This window comes from Piliocolobus tephrosceles, chromosome 18, assembly GCF_002776525.5.
Source record: "Piliocolobus tephrosceles isolate RC106 chromosome 18, ASM277652v3, whole genome shotgun sequence".
Lineage (NCBI taxonomy): Eukaryota > Metazoa > Chordata > Mammalia > Primates > Cercopithecidae > Piliocolobus > Piliocolobus tephrosceles.
Window position 1 is genome coordinate 30,405,423 of NC_045451.1, and position 17,285 is coordinate 30,422,707.

At 40.7% G+C, this 17,285-nt stretch overlaps 1 pseudogene; it reads left to right on the forward strand.

The window, feature by feature from the left end:
- The first annotated feature begins 16,291 nt into the window (after window positions 1-16,291).
- LOC111539641 lies at window positions 16,292-16,915 on the forward strand (annotated as a pseudogene).
- Window positions 16,916-17,285: the final 370 nt, after the last annotated feature.

Below are 17,285 nucleotides of genomic sequence, written 5' to 3' on the forward strand. Positions count from 1 at the left end.
TAAAAGTAACAGAGACAGTTTACACATTCCAGAAAATGAGGGGGCATTGGACTTGACAATTGTGAAATGCTTTTCTGGTGCCATTTGCTTTCTATGCAATTAGAAATTGTTTTTATTGTTGCAAGTGAGATTTACAATATGTACTTCTGAATACAGTTTCAAAAAATTATGCAGGCCTAAACGCAATTTAGAGCTCATGTTAGCAAACTGGAACGTGGATTTTTTCACTGGGTGGTTAACTGCTTCTACCCCTTCTGTGAAAGCTTCTCAGTAGAATATATTCAGTAATACCCTTCTCCAAACTACAAATTAATTAAAATTTGTGCTCAATTTCTTCCTCCCATCTGCCTTTTCTGCATCTCGTCTTCATTTATAGCATTCTTTTGGGATTTCTAGGTTGCCATCATTTCAGGAAACAGTCCCAAAACACACGCACAAAATGTCTTCCCTTGGTACATTGAGTGGTTAAAAGAGGAGTCTAGAAAAATTAATCCTGAACCCTAAAGAATAAATCTTAAGTGGTGGATACATGGGTTTAATAGTGTACCCCAAAAATTCACATCCACTTGAAACTTCAGAAAATGGCCATATTTGGAAATAAGGTCATCACGGGTGTAATCAGTTAAGGATCTTAAGATAAATTCATCCTGAATTATAAGTGGTCCTTAAAGCCAATCACTGGTATCCTTACAAGAAGATGAGGGGAGACAGAATAAAGCCATCTGAAAAGGGTCAGAAATTGGAGTGATGCTGCCACAAACCAAACAACACCTAGAGCCATCAGAAGCTGGAAAAGGCAAGGAATGATTCTTCCCTAGAGCCTTCAGAGGGAGGATAGCCATACCAGCACCTTGATTTGGAACTCCTACCTTCCAGAACTGTGAAAGAATACATGTCTGTAGTTTTAAGTCAATACGACTATAGTAATACATTATGGAGGCCCTATAACATTAATACAGAGGGATTTAAAGCATGATGGCACTTGCAGAAGAAAGAAAGATATGAGCAGGTGACCTTCACTGAACCCATCAAATCACACCAGGGTGTGCAGAATGACTCAGATGCCTATATTCAAAGACACACAGTTCTGGTTAATGGTACAGTCTCTGTTGGCAGCAGAATGCCTGGACTGAGTCCTAGCCCACCACTTCCTAAATGTGAGGCTTTGGCAAATAACATCTGTATTCTCTAGTTTCTTCATCTGTAAAATGGCGTTAATACCATACCTCCCTTAAAGAGACATTGCGGTAATTAAATGAGAGATCGCATGTTAAACTCAGAACAATGACTGGCACATAGGACTCAATCAGATACATATTTTTTTTTAAGTAAAAGAGCCCATACCCAGGTACAGTGGCTCATGCCTATAATCTCAGCACTTTGGAAGGCTGAGGGAGATAGATCACCTGGGATCAAGAGTTTGAGACTAGCCTAGTCAACATAGAGAAACCCCATCTCTGCTAAAAATACAAAAATTAACTGGGCATGGTCGCGCACACCTGTAGTCTCAGCTACTTGGGAGGCTGAGGCAGGTGAATCGCTTGCACCTGGGAAGCAGAGGTTGCAGTGAGCCAAGATCGCACCACTACACTCCAGCCTGGATGACAGAGTAAGACGCCATCTCAAAAAAACAAAAAAATTACAAGCACTGACCTTTCCAATTACTCCAATTACTCATTTTGATCTCTAAAATCATCTTGTTTGAAATGAAACATTGTTTATTAGATACATATCCTTTTGTCTTAAAATTAAAAAGTAGAATCATACTCTGTGTTCCCTTCAAAGCATGACCACTAAAGGAAAACGAATAAGGGAGAAATTCCCTGAGAGCCGAATCAAAAAACTCTAGATTAGCTAAGTAAGGCCGCTTGCCTCCTGGTTGTTTGTCTATTACACTACAGGTTAGTTTTCAATGCAAGCAGTAGTTCAAAATTCAGGTGAATACAGAGAATTTCAACTCTGTAATGTTTAATCTATTAAAAAAAATAAATGAAGCAAACATAAGTGTTAATACTTAATAGAAAATGTGCCTGTTGTATATTCCTGTCTGTCAGAAGTATTTTTTACATAATTACTTGAAACAATGATCTAAGTGAAATTTCAAAAACAACAATGAAAACACGTGAACCAACATGAATCAGGATATGAATCAGGATGTGAATACAACACAAACTTTAAGGTCAAAGTTTCAGTTAGGCAGTAAGAAAACAGATCATGTAAACAGGTTGGCAGAAAGAAGTAGGCAAAAGAAAAAAGAGCCTCTATCAGTGCCAAGACCACCTTAGATTTCCCAGTGAAAAAAATTGCCATGAACACCTTTCTTGAATGCAGATTATTCATAGAATAGGGACTTTTAAAGATAGAATTGGCCGGGTACAGTGGCTCACGCCTGTAATTCCAGCACTTTGGGAGGCTGAGGTGGGCGGATCACCAGAGGTCAGGAGTTCAAGACCAGCCTGTCCAACATGGTGAAACACCATCTCTACTAAAACTACCAAAAAAAAAAAAAAAAAAAAAAAGGAACCAGGTGTAGTGGCCTGTGCCCGTAATCCCAGCTACTGGGGAGGCTGAAGCACGAGAATCACTTGAACCTGGGAGGTGGAGGTTGCAGTCAGCTGAGATCATACCACTACACTGCAGCCTGGGTGACAGTGAGACTGCATCTCAAAAAAAAAAAAAAAAAAAAAAAATAGAATCAGGAAAGAGATGGACTACAGGGTCCTGTTTTCAGAGAATATGTCTTGTTCACTCAGGCAGTTCTTAGGACATACTTGGTCCTATGTAAATGTTCCCTGAGTTGAAATGATGAGTACCTTTGAGCATGGACAGCAAAGTGAGACACAGACATGGGGCCTAATGATGTTGACTGTAACCAATGCCTCACCACTTTGTTCAAAAGGAACTTTTCATATCTGCTTATTCTAGAGTGAGGGTAGGCTGGCTGCTGTTGGAGTTTGGTAGCAGGATGGCACAAGTCCCATTGCTGGCTCATAGGTCTTTAAAGCAATCTCCTGCTTCCGGTTCCCACACTTGGGATCACACTGAGCAGTTGTTTGGGTTCCTGCTGTCACTTCTCAGAGTAACAGTTCTGCAGAATCAACAGGAGTGAGAGGCACAGGCTCTGGGAATAGTGCCTGACTCTAGCCAGGGCTCTGACTAGCATAAATCCCTTTGTGCCATATCCTGTTAAGCATAACTTATAAGTGATGCTGTTGAAATTGCTCCAGAGCCCAGATGGGATATCTGTAGCCATCAGAAACCTTCATTTCCAGGACACAGCCAACTGGGGGATGGCCCTGGGCCTGACAGCATGGATAATTCTTTACTCAGCAAGCTTAACCAAGTGAAGTCCATGCATATACTGATAATCAGCCTCTCTCTGCCCTTCAGGGGGAAAGACAAGTATTTCTCCTCTCTTCCTTACGACTGTATTTCAGGTGTAAAGCTGCCCTGGTGGTCACTTGGGTCTTAGTTCACTGCATGAAATTCTGGGCCAAGAAATACACGGTTAGGAACCTTTTATCCTGCTGTCAGAGCCACTTTCAGATGTCCAGGATCTAAGAATCTATAGGAAGATGGACACCATCAGGGCATCATATTTCTTCAGTCTTGTACAGAGCAGGACCTGGGAAGCTGATTTTCTCCATGAATCTCCCAATGTATCATGCAGAATTCAGAGATGCTACTCCCAGGATGGAACAGGAGCAGAAGGGAGAGAAAAGAATTTCCCTCACATGGTAGGGAGTGGCTGATGTTCACTGCCTCAATAGTTTCCATGGCTTCCTTATCTTACCTGGCCATTTCCTAAAAGTTGGAAGATTTGATTTGCCTTCAGATTTCTGGGTCCCCAAGAATTCAGAGTAAGATACATGACCAGACCTCCCTCCTAGACAGACGGCTAGAGCAAACGTCTTTGGAGTGATTGATGATTCAATGGCACTTCTGCCTGAGCCAACACTGAGACTGGGGGATCTGAAGCTGCAGAGCCATCCTTGTAAGCAGACAGATTTACTCTTTGTGAGTGAGGTTTGTAACCAGCTCAGAGCACCCTTCCACAAGACTACCTCAGGACCATCTGCTTTCTGTTGGATGTGCAAACTCACATCCACACACTTCTCTCCTGCTTTGCCATGGTTGGGATGGAATGACACATTTCTCTCTCTCACACAGAGCTCTGTAACAGAAAGCATCTCCCTTCAAGTCACTTCAGTCTCGCCCCTTGAGCTCAGAAAAGTGAGGATGGCTTGTCAAGGCTGAAAAATTTTTATTCCTGTACATCTTCACCATACTATGATGAGTTAGTTACAAGTAGTTTATCTGTTTACTAAAGCAAATTCAGTGATCCTCCTGGCAGGAGGTAGGGAGGGTGTACATTTAACTATAAAAGTTGAGCAGAATCCAGTGTGTATTTCAAATGTGCATCTTATACCTGACCCCTGTTCTTAAATCAGATTGCCTTTGCCCAAGGTATTGACATGTTGGTTCTCACTTGCATGTCTACTGGACTACGTGTGAGCTTGCCGCTGTGCTATATCCTTTGTGAGATCAGGGACAAGAGGTACTGGTTTATTTATATAATATTATGCCTAATACATCTTAGCACTCAAATACATGATGGATAAAGAATAAATGCATTATAGAATAAAGTAACGGCCTCATAACCCTAGGTTGAAATACAGAATTTGACTGCTGTTTGCTTTTTTGTTTTGTTTTCCAGTTTTGTTTTTGGTTTTGTTTCAATATGGGATCCTAGGGCAAAACTGCACCAAACTGGAAGTTCTTTAAGTTTGGGAGGAAAAAAGCCTGTAGAACTGAAGCCTGTCAGAACTGAAAACTACAGCCAGAATTTGCCTGCCAGAAGCTGAATCAAAGCTGTTCCCCTGCTCTGCCCTCCTCCTGAGAAGACATCCAAAAATAGTTCCTCTGTGAGGGTCCCACAGTGCCCCAGATGCCCTTATAGCTGTACTTCATCAAAACACCATGACCAGCTATGACGCTTTTTCCCAAGAAGCAAGGCTTATTTCTACACCCTTTCTTCAAATGCCAGGGGAACATACTCCTCTAACCTCAACTTCAGAGTTTCCTGCATCACCATCTATGTGGCCCCAGCCTGGGGCCTTTATTAGACTTTGGCATGTTTTGGTAACTTTAGTGAGAAGATTCTCTGGCCAGAGAAATCTTGAGTCGGTCAAGCCCCTCTATGAGAAAGGGACTCTCTGGCACACGTGCACGGGCACAGGAACCAGATGAATGCAGACTTGGGCCAGTTGTTCTCCAAATGTACAGCTGGCTGATGGCCCCAGTTTGTTTGCCAGGATCGGAACAGGGCAGTTTGTATGAGACACAGAGGAGGTTCGACTCCTCAGCATGGGGGAGCAGGTTAGTTACATTCTGAACCCCACCCAATGGTATGCAGCTCGCTCCTAGCACATGTGTGGGCAAGAAAATTAGACAAGCAGACAATCACCTGAGGTTCACAGGCTAGCCCTCCTGGCAATTTGACATAGGTGATAACTGACGTGGATGAAAACACAGCCTCTGGAGGGAGATAGAAAGGGGAAAACTGTGACAGAAGTAGAAATGGGTGAGTGGAAGAGGGAAGTGAAGGAACAAGGAGCAGAGAGAAAAAGAAAAGTAATTCTCAGTACTGTTCAACCTGCTTTTCTGGTCCTTTCCCTTACCTGCATTACAGGTTCTAAGGGCATTCCCCACCTAGAAATGCCCCTGAGGAAATAACTACCAATTTACACGAAGGCTTATTCTGTTAACTCCCATCATTCAACATCTACGTCAACCCATGGGTGAGCCACATTCTCTCACCAGTATTCATGATACTTCAGATGTGCTGTCCTCTATCATAGCACTTCCACATGCTTTACGTCATTGCATCCTCACAACCATCTTGTGGAACATACAGAACAAGCATTGTCTCCATTGTAAAGATGAAGAAACTGGAATTTAGAGATGCATGTTCTCCTCCAAGATCACATAGTAGTGGCAGAGTGAGTAATAAAAGCCAGGTTTCTCGGACCAACTTGGACCAGTCTGCATGATGTTTATAGAGAGAGAGGGGAGCCCATTTGAATTTGTGCAGGAATCCCCCAGAGATTATTAGAGTACTTGAGATGTAGTAATCCATTGCTATCATTTATCTTATTTATTTGGCTTAGACCACGAAGGTTCCTGCTAAATCACTTGTCACCTTGGAAAAGGGAGAACAAGGTATAGCAGCCATCTCTTCTCTCGCCCTCACCTCACCTTCTGACACTGGTGGCTATATTAGTGGAGCTACACTCGTGCCTTCGATTATTCAAAGAGCCTAGAAAAGTACATTTCTTTGTCAAGGTCTTGGGTCAAGGTAAGATGAGGGTATTCCAAATGGATATGTTGAGGCTGCATCTAAAATAAAAAATCCCAAGTATGGGAGGCCAGGGAGGGATCATGTCTAGAGGGAGGGTAAATGCCTCGGTAGAACCTCGGTGTTCTGCCTCCGTTCTGTGAGTAGCTGTATTGAAGAGAGGACCAGAGCACTTTCTAGTTTTTCCCCCTCTCCCATCCCCAGGGCCTTGGGCATACATTCACTGACTATTAAACTTTTATATTTAATTATATTATTTACTACTTACTTCCGTGTGTGAATATTAAATATCCTACAGAAGTGGAACCAAAGAAACAGTTTCAATGACATGCTCAGGTGCATTCAGCATATTCAGTGGTATTGCAGATATGAATTTTTGTTCTTATAGAAACTATACTATGTTGCTTATATTATACATTCTTCCCAATGACGCCAAAAGGAATTGAACACCAGGCTCTAGGCCATATCTATCCGTACCCTGCTGCCTCAGGAGTTACGGCACAAAGAGCTCTCACTGGAGTCAGATTAAGTGGACTTCCACTAGTTATGTGACCATGGGCCTAGCATGGCAGCCTGTGGACTCCAGCTTTATCATCTTTAAAATGATTGGACTGAATTTCAAAGACTCCCTTCCAGCTTTAACATTCAATTATCTCATTGTTCCTTGGCCCTCCACTCCCACCTGTCTACAGAGCACAGCAAGTAATAAGCCTCCTTTCCACATAACCACTCAGCTCCATCACTCCATGGGCAGCTTGACCCCCAGTGCTTCAGTGGACCAAGAGAAAGTTGATTCTGGGAGATGCATCACCTGCCTCCCCATCCCTGCTTCCTTCTTGCCCTCCACTTCTCCCATCCACACCTGTCTTTAGGCCTCAGCTTCCTGGGTCACAGCAGGGAAACTCCCACCCACCAGCTGGGTTGATTTTATTTCAGAGAAGAGAGAACAGCTGGGTGATTTTAAAGATGACACTTAAGATCCACTTAAGTCAACTCCAGTTGTCAGGGCCCCAAAGCTGCATTTAAGGACAGGAGTTGTGGATGTGACGGGAAAGCAAAGAGACCCAGATGCTTTGTCCTCCCCTAGCAGGAGAGGCTGTATACTTTATGAGATTTTCCCAAAGAACTTCTGCTGGGTTGCTTTGGTTTTATTCTTCTGTTTATAAAAGGTATTCACTAGTGTCGGGTCTTTTGAGTCTATTTGCTTAGAAAAGAAAGAGGGTCAGCAAGTTAACAAATTAAACATATTCCACCTGGTCAGGCCAGCAAAAGCTAATTTTACATGGTCTCAGCCTAAGCCATCCCCAGATCCTGATAGGTATCTAAATGATGGAAAGCCCTGTTCAAATTCATAAAATATCATACAGCAGAGTAAAACAGATCTAATAGATCTATTTCTCATTAAAAAGGTCAATGCCAGGAACATCTGATGCAATATAACTGTCTGATTCAATTTAGCTGGCCAAGCCTGACAAATCCTATCTTCGAATTGGGGTGAATTCATTTCCCCTGAAAAAAATAATTTCCCCACAAACTGGCATATGATATACTCTGAACCTGTATTGTTACAAGGCATTACTACAATATTGATCAAAACCAACCAATCCACTAAACCGAAACTGAGAAAAAGTTCCATGCCGTAAATTGGTATTTAAGAGCCATAAGCAATGAAATCTAAATCCTATTAGGAGCAGCGTAGTATCTTCGGCCTAAGAGCAGATTCCGAACACTTGAAAGCAGGCCTGTTCACAGTTCACCTATTCTGAATCCACAGCTGCTATCAGGAAAGAGAATCTGATTTTTCAAATTTTCTTAGGAATCAATAGATTAAGACAAACAATACTATCCAACACAAAGACCACTAGACCCTGAATTAGAACCAGGGTCTATTTTCAGTTCTATCTCTTGCTCACTGTGTGACCCTGGGAAAAAAACTCCTTCCCCTCTCAGGACCCTATTTACTTCTTCTATCATGCGAGGGTTTTAAACTTGTCTTTTTGATTGCAGGACCCTATTTACTTCTTCTATCATGCAAGGGTTTTAAACTTATCTTTTTGATTGCATCCAGCAGTATTACTTTCTGTTTGATACTAAATGAGTGTTAATTAGGTAGACAGACATTTAATATGGGTCCTAAGCCTTTAGGACTCTAGTCCCAAAGTCACACACACACACTTACCTTGTTAACCCCGAAGTCATCTTTGATGGTCTCTCATTTTAGAGTGCTGCCTTCAGAAATGTGCATATTTCTCCTTATAGCCATTTCTATGTGTAATTCTTAGTGTTTTTCTTGGTAAGCTATTATAATACCCCATAGAGGAGTTCCTGTGTTCCTTGAATATCTCCATTTCTCCTTTTGGACATAGATAGGTTTACATGTCTCTACCCTCTTGGAATTAGGCATGCTCTTATGGCATGCTTTAGCCAATGAAATGTGCAAAGTGACAACAGAGCTGGGCCATCATTTTCTGCAATTTCTTCCTCTGCCACTGCTACTGACAATATCAGAGACCGTGGCTGCTCCATTTCCCTGGGTGTAGGAGCAGATACATCAAAGCAGAGCCCCCAGCCAACCAATAGGGCGCATGAGTGTTAAGCAAACGTGTGTTTGATGAGGCCACTGAGATTTGATTGATGCAACTCCGCTTCAAAAAGACTGTCACTTGGGTGGGCTGTTAGAAGAAGTAGAGTAAGGTATAGGCAAGAAGTGTATAGTCCACCTATTTACAACAGAAATCCTGGGTTGTTAAGGGATTCTGTTATAAAATTGTTGTATAAGTGTTCACCCAATAGTAACATTGACAAAACCTTTCGGTATTGCAAAATGAAGTATCAGAGACAGAAAAGACACTCTAGGTTGATTCAGGAAAGAACAACAATTACAGAGAAACTGAGTGATAAAACCACAGTTGCTGAGTCATAGGAGTGGGTTTAGGTACAAAGAAATTGATGCTAAGATGCTCAAGAGGCAAATTATAGAGGGATGCCCAGTCTGAATGCTCAGGGCAAAAAGTCCCCCCATGGGTTTGCTTCACTGTTACATTCTGTCTGTTTTGCAGCTGTGCCATGCCTTAGTAATGTGGTCATAATTTTGGGTTTGTTTCTGTCAGCTTTAGCCCACTGGGCAGTCTTGGGAACCAACCATGCATAAAATCAGCTAAAAGGGGGCAAGTCACACTCATCAGAAGATATGTTCTGGATTACTAACCTAAATATTTTTATCTTTACTCTGTGTTTCATAACAATGCAACAGCATTAATTTTCCCCACCAGTGTAAACATTATTAATTGCTGTAAGTTAAGCCAAGAAACACCATTAATTCCTAAAGTCAAAACAGAGGGAGCAACAAGCAGTAGAGTCGCTGCCTTCCTTACCAAAGTCAGAGCCAAGGACGAGAGTGATGAAAGGTGTGGGATGCGTCTGTCAGCAGCTTCCTAGCTCCCATCTTTCAGCATCCAGGCCCACTTCATATTTGCCAACCTATGGATCCCTGAGAACCATAACCAGGATTATGTTACAGGCTGTGGGAGGAAAAAACTGAGGGCAGGTGTATAACTGACATTTTTGCATCAGACAAATGTAATTAGTACCATGTTCCACAGCCTGCAAAATAAGGTCATATTATCTGAATTGCAGATTTCCCCACCTGCTTCCAGCGCAGCCTTGAAGATGTGACTCTGCTACTGCCATAGATTTTTCCATTGCTAAAGAGCTGTTCTGTGAACGAGATAATGAGGCCACTACTAGGGCTGTGGATCGAAAACTTGGCTGCCTATTAGAATCACCTGAGGAGCTTTTGAAAGCCTGGCTGCCCAGGCCACACCCAGACCAATTGCCTCAGCATTTACAGGAGGGTGACCCAGGCATCACTGACTGTTTATGTTGCTTAATCTCCCCAACCAGGTGACTTTAAATGAACATGAAAATCTTTTTCTGGGTCTTCTCCCTGTAGATTCTTATTTAATTGGTACGGGTAGCAACCTAAGCATCAGGAAGTTCTAAAAGCTCTCCAGGTGATTCCAATGTGCAATCACATTTAAAGACAACTCCTGTAGAGAATGGAGCCATAAAGAAAAGTCAGAAGTGCTGTCTGTCTGACCCTTGCATCCTGAAGATAAAAGGCCCTTGGAGTGCTTATAAAAGTAAAGTGTTTAGATTAAGTCATTGAATTCATTCATTCCAAACTTTTCACAGCCTATGAGCATGAGTCAAACACTAGGCCCAGAAGATACAAAATACAAAAGAACAAAACAAGCCAGGCATGGCGGTTTATGCCTGTAATTCCAACACTTTGTGGGGTCAAAGCAAGAGGATCACTCGAGCCCAGGAGATCAAGACCAGTGTGGGCAACATAGGGAGACCCTGTCTCTACAAAAATTAAAAAATAGTTGGGTAGGGTGGCACATGCCTGTGGTCTCAGCTATTCGGCAGGCTGAGGTGGGAAGACTGAGCCTAGGAGGTTGAGGCTGCAGTGAGCCATGACTGTGCCACTGCACTCCAAAAAGAAAAAAAAAGAAAAAGTAAGGAAAGAAAACACCAAAACCCTGAAGCTCAAATCCAGCTCAAGTGTTAGAATAATGTACAATAGATGTGATGAAACAACTAGAATATACATACATTTCTGGGGGATAGGAGGATGTAAAATACATAAAATGGAACAGCCACTTTGGACAACAGTTTGGCATCCACTTAAACATAAACCGACCACATGATATAGCAACTGCACTCTTAGGTATTTACTCAAAAGAATAAAAATATAGATCAATACTTATTGTAACTTATTATTGTATATAAATTTATGGCAGCCTTATTTTTAATCACTAAAAACTGAAAACTACCAGAATGTATTAGTTTAGTTTTCTATTGCTATACAACAAGTTAACAAAAATATAGTGGCTTTTAAAAATGCACATTTATTATCCAAAGTCTGGTCATGGCTTAGCTGCATCAGTTCTCAAAGTGTTAGCTAGGCTGCAATCTCATTTGGAGGCTTGACTGGGGAAGAATTTGATTCTAGGATTACTTAGACAATTGACAGAATTTATTGTCTTGCTTCTGTATGATTGAGGACACTAGTTTTTCTCTGTCTGTTAGCTGAAGACTGCCTTTAGCTTCTAGAGACCACCCTTAGCTCTTTACCAAATGGACTTCCTCTACTTTATCAGCACAGCAAAAGAGTGTGTAAAATGAGTCTGCTGGTAAAACAGTCTTATATAAGGTAACGTAATCATGAGAGTAGCATTGCCTTTGCTATATTCTATTGGTTAGAAACAAATCACAGATCTCATCCACACTTATGAGGGGAAGATGAATCAAATACATAAACACCATAAACACCAGGAGGCAGGAATTACAGGGGTCACCTTAGAGTCTTTCCACCACACCATGAGTATATCAGCTAGGAAATGGATAAGCACACTGTGGTATATGCACATATAAAGCAATGAAGTATAAAATGCACACAATGAAACACTACTCAGCAATAAAAGAAAAAAAAAATGAACCACTAACACACATAAAACATAAATAGTTCTTAAGTGAATTATGCTAAATGAAAATAGCCAAAATCAAAAGGTTGCATACTGAATTATCCCATGTGTATGATCTTAGAGAAAAAGTAATACTATAAGGACAGACAAAGATTTGTGGTTGCCAAGAGCTCCGGGTGCAGAGAGCAATTGAATTGACTACAAAGAAGCATGAGGGAACTTTTCTGAGTAGTTGAAATGCTCTATATCTTCATTATGACAGGTAGTTATACAACTGTATACATCATTCAAGATTTATAAAGCCCAAAAAGGTGAATTTTACTATACAGTATACAAATTATACCTCAGTAAACCTGACTTTAAAAAATAAATGGACAGAGTGACAAAGAAGCCATTAGCAGACAGGAAAGGTCCCTTTGATTCTGTCCACAGTGCATGCCCTAGTGAGAAGCCCCTGGAGAAATTTCAGTAAAGCCAATAATATAAGTTGTATATTAATACTATTCGACTAATGCATTTACTAATTGTTTATTTTATATAAGCTTTGAATGCTGCTTTCATCATTAAAAGCACATAATATATGGGCAGAGTGTGAGGGTTGCTTAAAATAGAGGGGCAGGACTGATCATCTGAGTAGCCAAATAATAAAGTCAAAGTCTTCAAGTAGACTACAAAAACAAAACAAGACAAAACAAAAGAACATCACTATCTATTCAGAAATAACTTCTTCAAACAGGTTTCAATAAAGCCAGGCACAAAAAGGCCTGACAGCATTTAAATCACCTGATGGCATTCTGTCTCTGTTTACAGGTCTATAAACTTAATCCTGCTTAGTGTGTTTCAGAGGGCAGCCTATGATAGAGGGACAGGGAAAGCTTATCAAGGGTTTCTAGCAGTGGATTCAGACCATCCCTTTGACCAAACATTTGTCAATAAACTCCTGAATTTCTAGGCAATCTCAACACTTATAACCAAGACACGTTGAGGAGAGATATGAAAGAGACTTATCATAGGGAGAAATTTTGACTTAGTAAAAAATAATGACAAAAACCACTGAATAATTATAAACATGAGGATGGTGGAATGACATTTGTATTTTAGGAATGTTCACACTTTAAGCAGTATGAAAGATGAACTTCAGGGGCAACACTAGAAGCCAGGAGAACAGTTAGGATACTATTACACAACACCAGAAAATAAAAGATGAGCAAAGGAAGTCAAAACAAGTAGAGAAAGGGAGAGATTTATTGCAGTATTATTTGGAAGATAGAGTCAATAGGGGATAGCAAAAGACAGATGATGAAAGCTGTGTGTCTGGCTTGGGTAACTTCATAGATACCCAATAAAAGACAAGTAGGGATTGGAGATATAAGGAATTTGTTTTTCAGACTCTGAATTTGATACAGGTGGAGATTTCTGGTAGACAGGTAGCTATAATCAGGACTTCAGATAAAAATACTGGGTTGGAGAAAAAGAAGAGATCATCATGGCAGACCAGAGGCAGGACTAGATTGCAGCTCCAACTCGGACAGACAGAGCAGTGTGCAGAGGCTCACATCATAAATTTTAGCTCCAGAATGACTGCAGGAATAAATCAGGAATCCCAAAAGGACCCACAGACCCTCTGAAGAAAGCAGACTGCTCCTGCAGGACCCGGGAGACACCCCAAATACTGTGCTGGTATCCACAGCTGAGAAACCCATAGATGGTTCACATCACAGGAATCTGTGAAGACAACCCCCTGTACCAGCCCTGAGCCTGGTAGACTTGCTGGGTGGTTAGATACAAAAGATAGATAACAATTCTACCAGATATTCAAAGAAGAATTGTTACCCATCCTATTGATACTATTTCACAAGATAGAGAAAGAGGTAACCCTCTCTGATTTATTCCATTTAGCCAGCATCACCCTAATACCAAAACCAGGAAAGGACATAACCAAAAATGAAAACTACAGACTGATATCCCTGATAAACATGGATGCTAAAATCCTTAACAAAATACTAGCTAACCAAATCCAACAACATATCAATAAGACAATTCACCATGGTCAAGCGGGTTTCATACTAGGGATGCAGGGGTGGTTTAACATACGGAAGTCAGTAAATGTGATACACCACATAAACAGAATTAAAATAAAATCGCATGATTATCTCGATGCAGAAAAAGCATTCAACAAAATCCAGCATCCTTTATGATTAAAACTCTCAACAAAATTGGCATATAAGGGATATATCTCAATGTAATGAAAGTCATCTATAACAAACTCACAGCCAACATAATACTGAATGGGGAAAAGTCAAAAGCATTCCCTTTAAGAACTAGAACAAGACAAGGATACCCACTCTCACCACTCCTCTTCAACATAGTACTGGAAGTCCTAGCCACAGCAATCAGACAAGAGAAAGAAATAAAAGGCATACAAATCAGTAAAGAGGAGGGTAAACTGTCACTGTTTGCTGACGATATGATTGTTTACTTCAAAAACCCTAAAGACTCCTCCAGAAAGCTCCAGAACTGATAAAGAATTCAGCAAAATTTCTGGATACAAGATTAATATGCACAAATCAGTAGCTCCCCTATACCCCAACAGCGACCAAGTGGAGAATCAAGAACTAACCCCTTTTACAGTAGCTGTACACATAGACACACACGTGCGCAGCACATGCACACACACACACAAACACTTAGGAACACACCTAACCAAGGAGGCGAAAGACCTCGACAAGGAAAACTACTGAACACTGCTGAAAGAAATCACAGATGACACACAAAAAAAAATGGAAATACATCTCATGCTCATGGATGGGTAGAATCAATATTGTGAAAATAGCCATACTACCAAAAGCAATCTACAAATTCAATGCAATCCCCACCATAATTCTTCACAGAATTAGAAAAAACAATTCCAAAATTCATATGGAACCAAAACAAAAAGCCCACATAGCCAAAGCAAACCTAAGCAAAAAGAACAAATCTGGAGGCATCACACTATCTGACTTCAAACTATACCATAAGGTCATAGTCAGCAAAACAGTGTGGTACTGGCATAAAAATAGGCACATAGACCAATGGAACAGAATAGAGAACCAAGAAATAAACCCAAAAACTTATAGCCAACTGATCTTTGACAAAGCAAACAAAAACTTAAAGTGGGAAAAGGACACCCTTTTCAACAAATGGTGCTGGGATAATTGGCAAGTCACATGTAAGAGAATGAAACTGGATCCTCATCTCTCACCTTATACAAAAATCAACTCAGGATGGATTAAGGACTTAAATCTAAGACCTAAAACTATAAAAACTCTAGAAGATAACATTGGAAAACTCCTTCTAGACATTGGCGTAGGCAAGGATTTTATGACCAAGAACCCAAAAGCAAGTACAATAAAAACAAAGCTAAATAGCCGGGACTTAATTAAACTAAAGAGCTTTTGCATGGCGAAAGGAATGCTCAGCAGAGTAAACATACAACCCAAAGAGTGGGAGAAAATCTTCACAATCTATACATCTGACAAAGGACTAATATCCAGAATCTACAATGAACACAAACAAATCAGCAAGAAAAAAATAAGCAATCTAATCAAAAAGTGGGCTAAAGACATGAATAGACAATTCTCAAAAGAAGACATACAAATGGCCAACTAACATGAAAAAAATGCTCAAAATCACTAATGATCAGAAAAATGCAAATCAAAACCACAATGCAATACCACCTTATTCCTGCATGAATGGCCATAATCAAAAAAATAAAAAAAAAACAATAGATGCTGGCATGGATGCAGTGATCAGAGAACACTTCTACACTGCTGGTGGCAATGTGAACTAGTACAGCCACTATGGAAAACAGTGTGGGGATTCCTCAAAGAGCTGAAAGTAGAACTATCATTTGATCCAACAATCCCACTACTGGGTATCTACCCAGAGGAAAAGAAGTCATTATAAGAAAAAGATACTTGCACACACATGTTTATATTGCAGCACAATTTGCGATTGTAAAATCATGGAAACAACCCAAATGCCCATCAATCACCAAGTAGATAAAGAAACTGTGGTATATATAAATGATGGAATACTACTCAGCCATAAAAAGGAATGAATTAATGACATTCACAGAGACCTGGATGAAATTGACGACTATTATTCTAACTGAAGTAACTCAGAAATGGAAAACTAGACATTGTATGTTCTCACTGATATTTGGGAGCTAAGCTATAAGGATGCAAAGGAATAAGAATGATACAATGGACTTTGGGAGTTGGGGGTAAGCGTGTGAGGGGGCAAGGGATAAAAGACTACAAATAGGGTGCAGTTCATGCTGCTTAGATGATTGGTGCACTAAAATCTCACAAATTACCACTAAAGAACTTACATAACTGAACACCACCTATACCCCAAGAACCTATGGAAAAATAAATAAACAAACAATAAAATTTAAAAAGCAATGGGCATCTCTTGGGACAACTAGCAAAAGAGCTGCAAGACCAGGGGCAAGAGAAAACCTTATCACAAGAAGCGAAAGTATAAGCTGGGGTGCCCAGCTGGCTGCCAACACCAAGATTAGCTCTGGCCACATCCACACAGTCCGTGTGCAGGGAAGAAATGAGAAATACCGTGCCCTGAGGCTGGACATGGGGAATTTCTACTAGGGCTCAGAGTGTTGTACTTGCAAAACAATGATCATCGATGTTGTCTACAACGCATCCAAGCTGGTCCGTACCAAGACCCTGGTGAAGAACTGCATCATGCTCATCAACAGCACACCATACCAACAGTGGTACCAGCCCCACTATGCGCTGCTCCTAGGCCACAAGAAGGGGACCAAGCTGACTGCTGAGGAGGAAGAGATTTTAACAAAAAGTGATCTAAAAAAATTCACAAGAAATATGATAAAAGGAAACAGAATGCCAAAATCAGCAGTCTCCTAGAGGAGCAGTTCCAGCAAGGAAAGCTTCTTGCATGCATCACATCAAGGGTGGGACAGTGTAGCCAAGCAGGTGGCTACATGCTAGAGGGCAAGGAGTTGGAGTTCTATCTTAGGAAAATCAAGGCCTGGAAAAGCAAATAAATCCTCATCCTTTCTGTCTTTGCCCATGTAATAAAAGTGTTTATTGTTCCATAAAAAAAAAAAAAAAAAACTGGGTTAGAGAAAGAATTTCATGCTAACATATAAGGGCAAGTGAAAACTGTGGGTGAGTTTGCCTATAAGAAGGAGTATAGGCTATATTGAGTAGGTTGGGTAACTAATGTGTAAGAAAGAAACAGAAATACTTGGTGAACAAGAGAGACAATGCCTTGCTAGGAGCATTTTTTACAATTTCCCTGAATGTTGGCAGGGTTTTTCTTTTTGATTTTTTTTTTTTTCTTCAAGAAAATGCCAGAGCACTAAGAAAAACTTGAGAGCATATGATAAGATGCTGCTCATATCCAAGTGGAGA